Source organism: Ranitomeya imitator, chromosome 3, assembly GCF_032444005.1.
Source record: "Ranitomeya imitator isolate aRanImi1 chromosome 3, aRanImi1.pri, whole genome shotgun sequence".
Lineage (NCBI taxonomy): Eukaryota > Metazoa > Chordata > Amphibia > Anura > Dendrobatidae > Ranitomeya > Ranitomeya imitator.
Genome location: NC_091284.1, coordinates 409,976,696 through 409,993,948, shown reverse-complemented (window position 1 = coordinate 409,993,948; position 17,253 = coordinate 409,976,696).

Here is a 17,253-nt window from a genome sequence, read left to right as displayed (position 1 = left end):
CTTTCATGGCTTTCCTTGTGGTTTTTGCATTGCATGACCCAATGTGGTTAACAGTACCGTGTTCTGTGATTTCAACCATACACAAGAATATATTTATTATGGCACCATTAATTTCACAGCACTTTACAGACATCAGCATTAATGTCCCCTATTGGAGCTCTCAATCTAAATTCCCTATCAGTATGTCTTTGACATATGGGAGGAAACCAGAGTACCTGGAGGAAACCCATGCAAGCATGGGGAGAACAGACAAACTCCTTGCAGATGTTGTCCTTGGTGGGATTTGAACACAGTACCCCAGAGCTGCAAAGCAACAGTGTTTACTAGGGTTGAGCGACTTTTAGTTTTTTAGGGTCGAGTCGGGTTTCGCGAAACCCGACTATCTCAAAAGTCAAGTCGAGTGGAATCGGCCGATTATCGCGAAAAGTCGGGGATCGACCGAAACACGAAACCCAATGCAAGTCAAAGGGGGAGCATAGTCGGCAGTGAGTGGAGGCCAGGAAAACACCTACAGTGCCCATTTTAATGGCAAAAACATCCATTCTTGTTACTGAACCTTGTCAATCTTAAGTTACCTTATAATAATAGTAAGGCATTGGAAATTGGGGGTCATTTGGCTAAAGTTGTGGGGGGTAGGGCTGGTTCAAGTATTTAGTGGGCCCAGGAAATCTGGACCACGTCACGGCAGCGGAGCAGGGAGAGGTAAGTATTTAAACTTTGCAAGTGCTGTGATCCTGAGCAAGCAGGGGGGGCCCACTCGTTGGCATTGGCACTGGCACAGGGCCCCTCAAAGTACGGCGGTGTGTTTGCACGGCGGGGGCGCCTCCCACAGGCAGCGACATTTTTGCGTACTATGAGGGGCCCTGTGCCAGTGACGTCGCCAACGAGTATTCCCCCCCACCTGATGAAGGAACCTGCACTTTCATCTGCACCTTCCTCTTTGTCCCCGTGTAAGGTGGTATGGTATGCGGGAAGGGGAACCTGACTTTCAGCAGGGTCACATTCTGGCTGTGTAGCGTGCACGGGGAATGTAGCGTTCTGGGTCAATGTACCAGCAGACTCATCTATCACTGGCTGGGCAAAGGGCAGGATGAGGAGGAAACACAGATATAGGCCCAAATAATAAAGTGGGCTAAATGCAGTTCAAAATTGTTAACAGGACTAACCAGGGGACATTGCTTTGTTCAGTAGAGTACAAATGTAATGAGAGGCTGACACAGTGAGTAGGCCCAAATCAGTAAGTAGGCTAAATGCAGTTCAAAATTGGTAACAGAAGTAAACAGGCGGCACTGGTTTGTTCAGTGTAGGAGAACATCATGGAGCGGCAGACACCGTTAGTAGGGCCAACAAAACAAGTAGGCCAAATGCAGTGTTATATTAAAAACAATTTAACGAGAGTCTGAAGATAGAAGCTAGGGAAAGGCAACCTGGAGAACACCTTGGAGCGGAAGACACCGTTTGTAGAACCCAGAGCCAACTTGTAGGCCAAATGCAGTGTTGTTTCAACAGCTACTTAACGAGAGCTTCAAAGATAGAAGCTAGGGAGAGGCAACCTAGAGAACACCTTGGAACGGCAGAAACCGTCCCTACAACCCAGACCCAACTTGTAGGCCAAACGCAGTGTTGTTTCAACAACTACTTAACAAGAGCTTGAAGATAGAAGCTAGGGAGAGGCAACCTGGAGAACACCTTGGAGCGGCAGACACCGTCCCTACAACCCAGACCCAACTTGTAGGCCAAATGCAGTGTTGTTTCAACAACTACTTAACGAGAGCTTCAAAAATAGAAGCTATGGAGAGGCAACCTGGAGAACACCTTGGAGCGGCAGACACCGTCCCTACAACCCAGACCCAACTTGTAGGCCAAATGCAGTGTTGTTTCAACAACTACTTAACAAGAGCTTGAAGATAGAAGCTAGGGAGAGGCACCCTGGAGAACACCTTGGAGCGGCAGACACCGTCTCTAGAACCCAGACCCAACTTGTAGGCCTAATGCAGTGTTGTTTCAACAACTACTTAACGAGAGCCTGAAAATGGAATTTCAGGACAGGAAACCTGGAGAACAGCACGGAGCGGCATACACCGTTAGTAGGCCCCAACCAAACTAGTAGCCCCACTGCAGTTGTTCTATTAAAAAACTATTTAACAAGAGCCTGAAGATTGAAGCTCAGGAAAGGCAACCAGGAGAACTCCTTGGAGCGGCAGACACTGTTAGTAGGCCCCAACCAAACTAGTAGCCCCACTGCAGTTGTTTGATTAAAAAACTATTTAACAAGAGCCTGAAGATTGAAGCTCAGGAAAGGCAACCAGGAGAACACCTTGTAGCGGCAGACACTGTTAGTAGGCCCCAACCAAACTAGTAGCCCCACTGCAGTTGTTCGATTAAAAAACTATTTAACAAGAGCCTGAAGATTGAAGCTCAGGAAAGGCAACCAGGAGAACACCTTGGAGCGGCAGACACTGTTAGTAGGCCCCAACCAAACTAGTAGCCCCACTGCAGTTGTTTGATTAAAAAACTATTTAACAAGAGCCTGAAGATTGAAGCTCAGGAAAGGCAACCAGGAGAACACCTTGGAGCGGCAGACACTGTTAGTAGGCCCCAACCAAACTGGCCCCACTGGCTCCACTGCAGTTGTTCGATTAAAAAACTATTTAACAAGAGCCTGAAGATTGAAGCTCAGGAAAGGAAACCAGGAGAACACCTTGGAGTGGCAGACACTGTTAGTAGGCCCCAACCAAACTAGTAGCCCCACTGCAGTTGTTTGATTAAAAAACTATTTAACAAGAGCCTGAAGATTGAAGCTCAGGAAAGGCAACCAGGAGAACACCTTGGAGCGGCAGACACTGTTAGTAGGCCCCAACCAAACTAGTAGCCCCACTGCAGTTGTTCGATTAAAAAACTATTTAACAAGAGCCTGAAGATTGAAGCTCAGGAAAGGCAACCAGGAGAACACCTTGGAGCGGCAGACACTGTTAGTAGGCCCCAACCAAACTAGTAGCCCCACTGCAGTTGTTTGATTAAAAAACTATTTAACAAGAGCCTGAAGATTGAAGCTCAGGAAAGGCAACCAGGAGAACACCTTGGAGTGGCAGACACCGTCTCTACAACCCAGACCCAACTTGTAGGCCTAATGCAGTGTTGTTTCAGCAACTACTTAACGAGAGCCTGAAAATGGAATTTCAGGACAGGAAACCTGGAGAACAGCATGGAGCGGCATACACCGTTAGTAGGCCCCAACCAAACTAGTAGCCCCACTGCAGTTGTTCGATTAAAAACTATTTAACAAGAGCCTGAAGATTGAAGCTCAGGAAAGGCAACCAGGAGAACACCTTGGAGCTGCAGACACTGTCTCTATAACCCAGACCCAACTTGTAGGCCTAATGCAGTGTTGTTTCAACAACTACTTAACAAGAGCTTCAAGATAGAAGCGAGGGAGAGGCAACAGAGAGAAAACCTTGGAGCGGAAGACTCAGTTTGTAGACCACAACGAAACTTGTGGCCCCAATGCAGTTTTATAATTCTGACAAGCTGAAAATCAGCCTTTTTTTTTTTTTTTTTTTTTTAGAGGAGGACAGCTGTATTAAGTGGCGCAGACAGACACTGCTAGTAGGCCTCACACCACAAAGTAGGCTCACTGCAGGATGAAAAAAAGTTGCATGGGTACACGGTCGGCATTGGTGTGCTCAGCGGAAGACAAATGGAAGGAGGGACCGCAGACAGACTTAGTAGGCCTAAAATTTTAAAAAAAATAGGCTCAAAGCAGTTTGAATTATCTTGCAGGGGTACACAGGCAGCATTGATGTGGTCAGCGGAGGACAATTGGAAGGAGGGACCGCAGACAGACTTAGTAGGCCTAAAATTTAAAAAATTAGGCTCAATGCAGTTTGAATTATCTTGCAGGGGTACACAGGCAGCATTGGTGTGGTCAGCGGAGCACGATTGGAAGGAGTGTCTGACACAGTTAGTATTCGCAAAAAATAAATAGATGTTAATGTCTCGCAAAACAACAAAACCAAAAAACAAAAAGGTGGCATACTTAGGTACAGGGGTGGGCTCCTCTGCTGAGTTTCAGACATAGTAATTTGGCGCTAAGTATTTACTGGTGTCAATATAGGAAACTGACCCTGACTATTTTAACTAGCATCATACATGTCAACAAATTGGTATTGTCAGTGCCAGGCATTGAAGGATGTCAGCGCATAGACTAAACATTGGTGGAGCTGTGAGAGATAATTTTGCAAGTGGTAGAAGAGTGTTTGAGCTGGGGGGGAAACTCTCTTGTGGCCGGCGGTACAGGCCCAGGGCCCCTCATGTTACAACGGTGTGTCTGACGTTGGTTGCGCGCCACCACCGCCAGAGACACTTTATTGTACTATGAGGGACCCAGTGGCAGTGCCGTCGACCAAAAACGGGCACACCCACCTCTTCAGACAAACGGCACTCTCACGGGTGCTTGCGCCAAGTGACGAAACCACGGCCCCGTGGGGGGAGTTAGCCCATTTTGGGAGGTGTAAACATGTCATATGCTGGACAAACAGCTGCTGCAAATTAAGAGATTGGAACAGTCAGTAAGACCAGTCCACAAGCGAGACCTTTTCATAGGAAAGCTAGGTGTCAGCCAAGAAAGGTGGGGCAAAATAATTCGAAATCCATGAGTGGTTCATTTTAATGAAGGTTAGATCATCAACATTTTGGGTAGCCAGACGAGTCCTTTTTTCGGTCAATATTGAACCAGCAGCACTGAATACTCTTTCTGATAGCACACTAGCTGCTGGGCAAGCAAGCTCCTGCAATGCATATTCTGCCAATTCAGGCCAGGTGTCTATTTTGGATGCCCAGTAATCAAATGGGAATGTCGGTTGAGGGAGAACATCGATAAGGGATGAAAAATAGTTAGTAACCATACTGGACAAATGTTGTCTCCTTTCACTTTGAATTGATACTGCAGTACCTGTCCTGTCTGCGGTCATTGCAAAATCACTCCACAACCTGGTCAGAAAACCCCTCTGTCCAACGCCACTTCTAATTTGTGCAAGTCTAACACCTCTGCCCTGTTGCTCCCTGCAGCTCGAGAACCATCACCGGCGCTGTGTGCTGGGAATGCCTGAATCAAACGGTCTACAAGAGTTGCTTGTTTGGTTGCTAATATTTGTTCGAGGTTCTCATGTGGCATGATATTTTGCAATTTGCCTTTATAGCGAGGATCAAGGAGGCAGGCCAACCAGTAATCGTCATCGGTCATCATTTTAATAATGCGTGGGTCCCTTTTGAGGATACGTAAGGCATAATCCGCCATGTGGGCCAAAGTTCCAGTTGTCAAATCTGCGGTTGTGCTGGGTTGAGGGGCAGTTTCAGGCAAATCTACGTCAATTGTCTCCCTCAAAAAACCTGAACCGGGCCTTGCAATGCCACCAGTTTCTATTGGCACCGGAGAAGCTTCCTCATTCAAAAAATACTCATCCCCATCATCCTCCTCGTCCTCCTCCTCTTCGCCCGCTACCTCGTCCTGTAGATTGCCCTGGCCAGACAATGGCTGACTGTCATCAAGGCTATCCTCTTCCTCGGCTGCAGACGCCTGCTCCTTTATGTGCGTCAAACTTTGCATCAGCAGACGCATTAGGGGGATGCTCATGCTTATTATGGCGTTGTCTGCACTAACCAGCCGTGTGCATTCCTCAAAACACTGAAGGATTTGACACAGGTCTTGTACCTTCGACCACTGCACACCTGACAACTCCATGTCTGCCATCCAACTGCCTGCCCGTGTATGTGTATCCTCCCACAAATACATAACAGCACGCCTCTGTTCGCACAGTCTCTGAAGCATGTGCAGTGTGGAGTTCCACCTTGTTGCAACGTCGATGATTAGGCGATGCTGGGGAAGGTTCAAAGACCGCTGATGGTTCTGCATATGGCTGGAGTGTACGGGTGAACGGCGGATATGCGTGCAAAGTCTGCGCACTTTGAGGAGCAGGTCGGGTAACCCCGGATAACTTTTCAGGAAGCACTGCACCACCAGGTTTAAGGTGTGAGCCAGGCAAGGAATGTGTTTCAGTTGGGAAAGGGCTATGGCAGCCATAAAATTCCTTCAGTTATCACTGACTACCTTGCCTGCCTCAAGATGTACAGTGCCCAGCCATGACTGAGTTTCTTTCTGCAAGAACTCGGACAGAACTTCCACGGTGTGTCTGTTGTTGCCCAAACACTTCATTGCCAATGCAGCCTGCTGACGCTTGCCACTAGCTGTCCCATAATGGGACACCTCGTGTGCAACAGGGGCAGCTGCGGATTGAGTGGTTGTGCGACTGCGGTCTGTGGACGAGCTCTCGCTTCTGCAGGAGGACAAGGAGGAGGAGGAGGGGGGGCGAACGCCTACAGCCAACTGTTTCCTAGACCGTGGGCTAGGCAGAACTGTCCCAATATTGCTGTCCCCTGTGGACCCTGCATCCACCACATTAACCCAGTGTGCCGTGATGGACACGTAACATCCCTGGCCATGCCTTCTGGTCCATGCATCTGTTGTCAGGTGCACCTTTGTACTCACAGATTGCCTAAGTGCTTGGACTATGCGGTCTTTTACATGCTGGTGGAGGGCTGGGATGGCTTTTCTCGAAAAGAAGTGTCGACTGGGTAGCTCGTAGCGTGGTTCAGCGTAGTCCATCAGGGCTATGAAAGCTTCGCTTTCAACTAACCGGTAGGGCATCATCTCTAATGAGATTAGTCTAGCAATGTGGGTGTTCAAACCCTGTGTACGCGGATGCGAGGATGAGTACTTCCTTTTCCTAATGAGAGTCTCATGTAGGGTGAGCTGGACTGGAGAGCTGCAGATCGTGGAACTAGTGGGGGTGCCGGTGGACATGGCAGACTGAGAGAGGGTTGGAGATGGTATTCTTGCTGGTTGTTATGTTTGCTAATGACAGGTGTTATGAAGGCAATCCAGAAACACAGTGTGCTTAGCGATCAGAGCGCACACAGTGATCCGACAAATACCCAAAAATACAAGAACGAGCTCTGAGACGTGGAAACTCTGTAGACTGCACACCTGATCCTATCCTAAACACAACTAAAAGCGGCTGTGGATTGCGCCTAACAACTACCTAGGCAACTCGGCACAGCCTAAGAAACTAGCTAGCCTGAAGATAGAAAAATAGGCCTGACTTGCCCCAGAGAAATTCCCCAAAGGAAAAGGCAGCCCCCACATACAGTGGGGCAAAAAAGTATTTAGTCAGTCAGCAATAGTGCAAGTTCCACCACTTAAAAAGATGAGAGGCGTCTGTAATTTACATCATAGGTAGACCTCAACTATGGGAGACAAACTGAGAAAAAAAAATCCAGAAAATCACATTGTCTGTTTTTTTTATCATTTTATTTGCATATTATGGTGGAAAATAAGTATTTGGTCAGAAACAAAATTTCATCTCAATACTTTGTAATATATCCTTTGTTGGCAATGACAGAGGTCAAACGTTTTCTGTAAGTCTTCACAAGGTTGCCACACACTGTTGTTGGTATGTTGGCCCATTCCTCCATGCAGATCTCCTCTAGAGCAGTGATGTTTTTGGTTTTTCGCTTGGCAACACGGACTTTCAACTCCCTCCAAAGGTTTTCTATAGGGTTGAGATCTGGAGACTGGCTACACCACTCCAGGACCTTGAAATGCTTCTTACGAAGCCACTCCTTCGTTGCCCTGGCGGTGTGCTTTGGATCATTGTCATGTTGAAAGACCCAGCCACGTTTCATCTTCAATGCCCTTGCTGATGGAAGGAGGTTTGCACTCAAAATCTCATGATACATGGCCCCATTCATTCTTTCATGTACCCGGATCAGTCGTCCTGGCCCCTTTGCAGAGAAACAGCCCCAAAGCATGATGTTTCCACCACCATGCTTTACAGTAGGTATGGTGTTTGATGGATGCAACTCAGTATTCTTTTTCCTCCAAACACGACAAGTTGTGTTTCTACCAAACAGTTCCAGTTTGGTTTCATCAGACCATAGGACATTCTCCCAAAACTCCTCTGGATCATCCAAATGCTCTCTAGCAAACTTCAGATGGGCCCAGACATGTACTGGCTTAAGCAGTGGGACACGTCTGGCACTGCAGGATCTGAGTCCATGGTGGCGTAGTGTGTTACTTATGGTAGGCCTTGTTACATTGGTCCCAGCTCTCTGCAGTTCATTCACTAGGTCCCCCCGCTTGGTTCTGGGATTTTTGCTCACCGTTCTTGTGATCATTCTGACCCCACGGGGTGGGATTTTGCGTGGAGCCCCAGATCGAGGGAGATTATCAGTGGTCTTGTATGTCTTCCATTTTCTAATTATTGCTCCCACTGTTGATTTCTTCACTCCAAGCTGGTTGGCTATTGCAGATTCAGTCTTCCCAGCCTGGTGCAGGGCTACAATTTTGTTTCTGGTGTCCTTTGACAGCTCTTTGGTCTTCACCATAGTGGAGTTTGGAGTCAGACTGTTTGGGGGTGTGCACAGGCGTCTTTTTATACTGATAACAAGTTTAAACAGGTGCCATTACTACAGGTAATGAGTGGAGGAAAGAGGAGACTCTTAAAGAAGAAGTTACAGGTCTGTGAGAGCCAGAAATCTTGATTGTTTGTTTCTGACCAAATACTTATTTTCCACCATAATATGCAAATAAAATGATAAAAAAACAGACAATGTGATTTTCTGGATTTTTTTTTCTCAGTTTGTCTCCCATAGTTGAGGTCTACCTATGATGTAAATTACAGACGCCTCTCATCTTTTTAAGTGGTGGAACTTGCACTATTGCTGACTGACCAAATACTTTTTTGCCCCACTGTATAATGACTGTGAGTAAGATGAAAAGACAAAACGTAGGGATGAAATAGATTCAGCAAAGTGGGGCCCGATATTCTAGGACAGAGCAAGGACAGTAAAGCGAACTTTGCAGTCTACAAAAAACCCTAAAGCAAAACCACGCAAAGGGGGCAAAAAAAAACCACCGTGCCGAACTAACGGCACGGCGGTACACCCTTTGCGTCTCAGAGCTTCCAGCAAAACAAAAGACAAGCTGGACAGAAAAAAAGCAACAAAAAAGCAAAAAGCACTTAGCTATACAGAGCAGCAGGTCACAGGAACAATCAGGAGAAGCTCAGATCCAACACTGAAACATTGACAAGGAGCAAGGATAGCAGCATCAGGCGGAGTTAAGTAATGAAGCAGTTAACGAGCTCACCAGAACACCTGAGGGAGGAAGCTCAGAAGCTGCAGTACCACTTGTGACCACAGGAGTGAATTCAGCCACAGAATTCACAACAGTACCCCCCCTTGAGGAGGGGTCACCGAACCCTCACCAGAGCCCCCAGGCCGACCAGGATGAGCCGCATGAAAGGCACGAACAAGATCGGAAGCATGAACATCAGAGGCAAAAACCCAGGAATTATCTTCCTGAGCATAACCCTTCCATTAAACCAGATACTGGAGTTTCCGTCTAGAAACACGAGAATCCAAAATCTTCTCCACAATATACTCCAATTCCCCCTCCACCAAAACCGGGGCAGGAGGCTCAACAGATGGAACCATAGGTGCCACGTATCTCCGCAACAACGACCTATGGAATACATTATGTATGGAAAAGGAGTCTGGGAGGGTCAAACGAAAAGACACAGGATTGAGAACCTCAGAAATCCTATACGGACCAATAAAACGAGGTTTAAATTTAGGAGAGGAAACCTTCATAGGAATATGACGAGAAGATAACCAAACCAGATCCCCAACACGAAGTCGGGGACCCACGCGGCGTCTGCGATTAGCGAAAAGTTGAGCTTTCTCCTGGGACAAGATCAAATTGTCCACTACCTGAGTCCAGATCTGCTGCAACCTATCCACCACAGAATCCACACCAGGACAGTCCGAAGACTCAACCTGTCCTGAAGAGAAACGAGGATGGAACCCAGAATTGCAAAAAAATGGAGAAACCAAGGTAGCCGAGCTGGCCCGATTATTAAGGGCGAACTCAGCCAACGGCAAAAAGGACACCCAATCATCCTGGTCTGCAGAAACAAAACATCTCAGATATGTTTAACATAGTAACATAGTAACATAGTTAGTAAGGCCGAAAAAAGACATTTGTCCATCCAGTTCAGCCTATATTCCATCATAATAAATACCCAGATCTACGTCCTTCTACAGAACCTAATAATTGTATGATACAATATTGTTCTGCTCCAGGAAGACATCCAGGCCTCTCTTGAACCCCTCGACTGAGTTCGCCATCACCACCTCCTCAGGCAAGCAATTCCAGATTCTCACTGCCCTAACAGTAAAGAATCCTCTTCTATGTTGGTGGAAAAACCTTCTCTCCTCCAGACGCAAAGAATGCCCCCTTGTGCCCGTCACCTTCCTTGGTATAAACAGATCCTCAGCGAGATATTTGTATTGTCCCCTTATATACTTATACATGGTTATTAGATCGCCCCTCAGTCGTCTTTTTTCTAGACTAAATAATCCTAATTTCGCTAATCTATCTGGGTATTGTAGTTCTCCCATCCCCTTTATTAATTTTGTTGCCCTCCTTTGTACTCTCTCTAGTTCCATTATATCCTTCCTGAGCACCGGTGCCCAAAACTGGACACAGTACTCCATGTGCGGTCTAACTAGGGATTTGTACAGAGGCAGTATAATGCTCTCATCATGTGTATCCAGACCTCTTTTAATGCACCCCATGATCCTGTTTGCCTTGGCAGCTGCTGCCTGGCACTGGCTGCTCCAGGTAAGTTTATCATTAACTAGGATCCCCAAGTCCTTCTCCCTGTCAGATTTACCCAGTGGTTTCCCGTTCAGTGTGTAATGGTGATATTGATTCCCTCTTCCCATGTGTATAACCTTACATTTATCATTGTTAAACCTCATCTGCCACCTTTCAGCCCAAGTTTCCAACTTATCGAGATCCATCTGTAGCAGAATACTATCTTCTCTTGTATTAACTGCTTTACATAGTTTTGTATCATCTGCAAATATCGATATTTTACTGTGTAAACCTTCTACCAGATCATTAATGAATATGTTGAAGAGAACAGGTCCCAATACTGACCCCTGCGGTACCCCACTGGTCACAGCGACCCAGTTAGAGACTATACCATTTATAACCACCCTCTGCTTTCTATCACTAAGCCAGTTACTAACCCATTTACACACATTTTCCCCCAGACCAAGCATTCTCATTTTGTGTACCAACCTCTTGTGCGGCACGGTATCAAACGCTTTGGAAAAATCGAGATATACCACGTCCAATGACTCACCGTGGTCCAGTCTATAGCTTACCTCTTCATAAAAACTGATTAGATTGGTTTGACAGGAGCGATTTCTCATAAACCCATGCTGATATGGAGTTAAACAGTTATTCTCATTGAGATAATCCAGAATAACATCCCTCAGAAACCCTTCAAATATTTTACCAACAATAGAGGTTAGACTTACTGGCCTATAATTTCCAGGTTCACTTTTAGAGCCCTTTTTGAATATTGGCACCACATTTGCTATGCGCCAGTCCTGCGGAACAGACCCTGTCGCTATAGAGTCACTAAAAATAAGAAATAATGGTTTATCTATTACATTACTTAGTTCTCTTAGTACTCGTGGGTGTATGCCATCCGGACCCGGAGATTTATCTATTTTAATCTTATTTAGCCGGTTTCGCACCTCTTCTTGGGTTAGATTGGTGACCCTTAATATAGGGTTTTCATTGTTTCTTGGGATTTCACCTAGCATTTCATTTTCCACCGTGAATACCGTGGAGAAGAAGGTGTTTAATATGTTAGCTTTTTCCTCGTCATCTACAACCATTCTTTCCTCACTATTTTTTAAGGGGCCTACATTTTCAGTTTTTATTCTTTTACTATTGATATAGTTGAAGAACAGTTTGGGATTAGTTTTACTCTCCTTAGCAATGTGCTTCTCTGTTTCCTTTTTGGCAGCTTTAATTAGTTTTTTAGATAAAGTATTTTTCTCCCTATAGTTTTTTAGAGCTTCAATGGTGCCATCCTGCTTTAGTAGTGCAAATGCTTTCTTTTTACTGTTAATTGCCTGTCTTACTTCTTTGTTTAGCCACATTGGGTTTTTCCTATTTCTAGTCCTTTTATTCCCACAAGGTATAAACCGCTTACACTGCCTATTTAGGATGTTCTTAAACATTTCCCATTTATTATCTGTATTCTCATTTCTGAGGATATTGTCCCAGTCTACCAGATTAAGGGCATCTCTAAGCTGTTCAAACTTTGCCTTCCTAAAGTTCAATGTTTTTGTGACTCCCTGACAAGTCCCCCTAGTGAAAGACAGGTGAAACTGCACAATATTGTGGTCGCTATTTCCTAAATGCCCAACCACCTGCAGATTTGTTATTCTGTCAGGTCTATTAGATAGTATTAGGTCTAAAAGTGCTGCTCCTCTGGTTGGATTCTGCACCAATTGTGAAAGATAATTTTTCTTGGTTATTAGCAGAAACCTGTTGCCTTTATGGGTTTCACAGGTTTCTGTTTCCCAGTTAATATCCGGGTAGTTAAAGTCCCCCATAACCAGGACCTCATTATGGGTTGCAGCTTCATCTATCTGCTTTAGAAGTAGACTTTCCATGCTTTCTGTTATATTTGGGGGTTTGTAACAGACCCCAATGAGAATTTTGTTACCATTTTTCCCTCCATGAATTTCGACCCATATGGACTCGACATCCTCATTTCCTTCGCTAATATCCTCCCTTAAAGTGGACTTTAGACAAGACTTTACATAGAGACAAACCCCTCCTCCTCTCCGATTTTTACGATCCTTTCTAAACAGACTGTAACCCTGTAAGTTAACTGCCCAGTCATAGCTTTCATCTAACCATGTCTCGGTTATTCCCACTATGTCAAAGTTACCTGTAGATATTTCTGCTTCTAGTTCTTCCATCTTGTTTGTCAGGCTTCTGGCGTTTGCGAGCATGCAGTTTAGAGGATTTTGTTTTGTTCCAATCTCCTCACTGTGGATTGTTTTAGAAATGTTCTTACCTCCCTTCTGAGTATGTTTTCCTGGGTCGTCTTTGTTCGAGTCTAATGTTTTTCTTCCCGTCCCCTCTTCTTCTAGTTTAACGCCCTCCTGATGAGTGTAGCGAGTCTTCTGGCGAATGTGTGTTTCCCAGGTTTGTTGAGGTGTAGTCCGTCTCTGGCGAGGAGTCCATCATACCAGTAATTCACACCGTGGTCCAGGAATCCAAATCCTTGTTGTCTGCACCATCGTCTTAGCCAGTTGTTTGCATCAAGGATCCTGTTCCATCTCCTGGTGCCATGCCCGTCTACTGGAAGGATAGAAGAAAAAACTACCTGTGCATCCAGTTCCTTTACTTTCTTCCCCAACTCTTCAAAGTCCTTGCAGATTGTCGGTAGGTCCTTCCTTGCCGTGTCATTGGTGCCAACATGTATCAGAAGAAATGGGTGGACGTCCTTGGAGCTGAAGAGCTTTGGTATCCTATCGGTCACATCCTTGATCATCGCACCTGGAAGGCAGCATACTTCTCTTGCAGTTATGTCCGGTCTGCAGATGGCTGCTTCGGTGCCTCTCAGTAGTGAGTCTCCCACCACCACTACTCTTCGTTGCTTCTTGGCTGTACTTTTTGCTGTCACTTGTTGCTGTGTGCCCTTTTCTTTTTTGCTTGCTGGTATTGCTTCATTCTTAGGTGTGCCATCTTCATCCTCTACAAAGATTTGATATCGGTTCTTCAGTTGTGTGGTTGGTGATTTCTCCATGGTCTTCTTGCTTCTTTTGGTCACATGCTTCCACTCATCTGCTTTTGGAGGTTCTCTGACACTTTTTGCACCTTCTGTGACCAGTAGAGATGCTTCTGTTCTGTCTAGAAAGTCTTCATTCTCTTTGATGAGTTTCAAAGTTGCTATTCTTTCTTCCAGACCCCGCACCTTTTCTTCTAAAAGGGCCACTAGTCTACACTTCTGACAGGTGAAATTGGATTCTTCTTCTGGTCGATCTGTGAACATGTAGCACATGCTGCAGCTCACCATGTAGGTTGTCACATCTGCCATGTTGCTCCTAGATCCTGCTGACTTGCTGTGTGTTTTCCTTCTTGTGTAATCTACTCAGCCAAGCTCTCTTGCAATAATGTCCTACAGGCAAAAATTCGCGCGCCGTAAGGCGCGCGGTTTGGTGATGCTTTCGAAGCAGCTGGTCCCGGCTGTATCCAACGATCTTCTAGCTTAGGGAGACTTCGCTTCTCCCAGAAGGCACCTGGAATATGCAAATTAGCCTCCTGAAGCTTGAATCCCTGGTTTGGTGATGCTTTCGAAGCAGCTGGTCCCGGCTGTACCCAACGATCTTCTAGCTTAGGGAGACTTCGCTTCTCCCAGAAGGCACCTGGAATATGCAAATTAGCCTCCTGAAGCTTGAATCCCTGGTTTGGTGATGCTTTCGAAGCAGCTGGTCCCGGCTGTACCCAACGATCTTCTAGCTTAGGGAGACTTCGCTTCTCCCAGAAGGCACCTGGAATATGCAAATTAGCCTCCTGAAGCTTGAATCCCTGGTTTGGTGATGCTTTCGAAGCAGCTGGTCCCGGCTGTATCCAACGATCTTCTAGCTTAGGGAGACTTCGCTTCTCCCAGAAGGCACCTGGAATATGCAAATTAGCCTCCTGAAGCTTGAATCCCTGGTTTGGTGATGCTTTCGAAGCAGCTGGTCCCGGCTGTACCCAACGATCTTCTAGCTTAGGGAGACTTCGCTTCTCCCAGAAGGCACCTGGAATATGCAAATTAGCCTCCTGAAGCTTGAATCCCTGGTTTGGTGATGCTTTCGAAGCAGCTGGTCCCGGCTGTATCCAACGATCTTCTAGCTTAGGGAGACTTCGCTTCTCCCAGAAGGCACCTGGAATATGCAAATTAGCCTCCTGAAGCTTGAATCCCTGGTTTGGTGATGCTTTCGAAGCAGCTGGTCCCGGCTGTACCCAACGATCTTCTAGCTTAGGGAGACTTCGCTTCTCCCAGAAGGCACCTGGAATATGCAAATTAGCCTCCTGAAGCTTGAATCCCTGGTTTGGTGATGCTTTCGAAGCAGCTGGTCCCGGCTGTACCCAACGATCTTCTAGCTTAGGGAGACTTCGCTTCTCCCAGAAGGCACCTGGAATATGCAAATTAGCCTCCTGAAGCTTGAATCCCTGGTTTGGTGATGCTTTCGAAGCAGCTGGTCCCGGCTGTATCCAACGATCTTCTAGCTTAGGGAGACTTCGCTTCTCCCAGAAGGCACCTGGAATATGCAAATTAGCCTCCTGAAGCTTGAATCCCTGGTTTGGTGATGCTTTCGAAGCAGCTGGTCCCGGCTGTACCCAACGATCTTCTAGCTTAGGGAGACTTCGCTTCTCCCAGAAGGCACCTGGAATATGCAAATTAGCCTCCTGAAGCTTGAATCCCTGGTTTGGTGATGCTTTCGAAGCAGCTGGTCCCGGCTGTATCCAACGATCTTCTAGCTTAGGGAGACTTCGCTTCTCCCAGAAGGCACCTGGAATATGCAAATTAGCCTCCTGAAGCTTGAATCCCTGGTTTGGTGATGCTTTCGAAGCAGCTGGTCCCGGCTGTACCCAACGATCTTCTAGCTTAGGGAGACTTCGCTTCTCCCAGAAGGCACCTGGAATATGCAAATTAGCCTCCTGAAGCTTGAATCCCTGGTTTGGTGATGCTTTCGAAGCAGCTGGTCCCGGCTGTACCCAACGATCTTCTAGCTTAGGGAGACTTCGCTTCTCCCAGAAGGCACCTGGAATATGCAAATTAGCCTCCTGAAGCTTGAATCCCTGGTTTGGTGATGCTTTCGAAGCAGCTGGTCCCGGCTGTATCCAACGATCTTCTAGCTTAGGGAGACTTCGCTTCTCCCAGAAGGCACCTGGAATATGCAAATTAGCCTCCTGAAGCTTGAATCCCTGGTTTGGTGATGCTTTCGAAGCAGCTGGTCCCGGCTGTACCCAACGATCTTCTAGCTTAGGGAGACTTCGCTTCTCCCAGAAGGCACCTGGAATATGCAAATTAGCCTCCTGAAGCTTGAATCCCTGGTTTGGTGATGCTTTCGAAGCAGCTGGTCCCGGCTGTATCCAACGATCTTCTAGCTTAGGGAGACTTCGCTTCTCCCAGAAGGCACCTGGAATATGCAAATTAGCCTCCTGAAGCTTGAATCCCTGGTTTGGTGATGCTTTCGAAGCAGCTGGTCCCGGCTGTACCCAACGATCTTCTAGCTTAGGGAGACTTCGCTTCTCCCAGAAGGCACCTGGAATATGCAAATTAGCCTCCTGAAGCTTGAATCCCTGGTTTGGTGATGCTTTCGAAGCAGCTGGTCCCGGCTGTATCCAACGATCTTCTAGATGTTTCCAAGGTCTGATTAATTCGTTCGGTCTGGCCATTAGTCTGAGGATGGAAAGCCGAGGAAAAGGATAGGTCAATGCCCATCCTACCACAAAAGGCTCGCCAAAACCTTGAAACAAACTGGGAACCTCTGTCAGAAACAATATTCTCAGGAATGCCATGCAACCGAACCACATGCTGAAAGAACAAAGGTACCAAATCAGAGGAGGAAGGCAATTTAGCCAAGGGCACCAGATGGACCATTTTAGAAAAGCGATCACAGACCACCCAAATGACTGACATCTTTTGAGAAACGGGAAGGTCAGAAATGAAATCCATCGAAATATGTGTCCAAGGCCTCTTTGGGACCGGCAAGGGCAAAAGCAACCCACTGGCACGAGAACAGCAGGGCTTAGCCCTAGCACAAATCCCACAGGACTGCACAAAAGTACGTACATCCCGTGACAGAGATGGCCACCAGAAGGATCTAGCCACTAACTCTCTGGTACCAAAGATTCCAGGATGACCAGCCAACACCGAACAATGAAGTTCAGAGATAAGTTTATTAGTCCACCTATCAGGGACGAACAGTTTCTCTGCTGGACAATGATCAGGTTTATTCGCCTGAAATTTTTGCAGCACCCGCCGCAAATCAGGGGAGATGGCAGACACAATGACTCCTTCCTTGAGGATACCCGCTGGCTCAGATAAACCCGGAGAGTCGGGCACAAAACTCCTAGACAGAGCATCCGCCTTCACATTTTTAGAGCCCGGAAGGTACGAAATCACAAAGTCGAAGCGGGCAAAAAATAACGACCAACGGGCCTGTCTAGGATTCAAGCGCTTGGCAGACTCGAGATAAGTCAAGTTCTTATGATCAGTCAATACCACCACACGATGCTTAGCTCCTTCAAGCCAATGACGC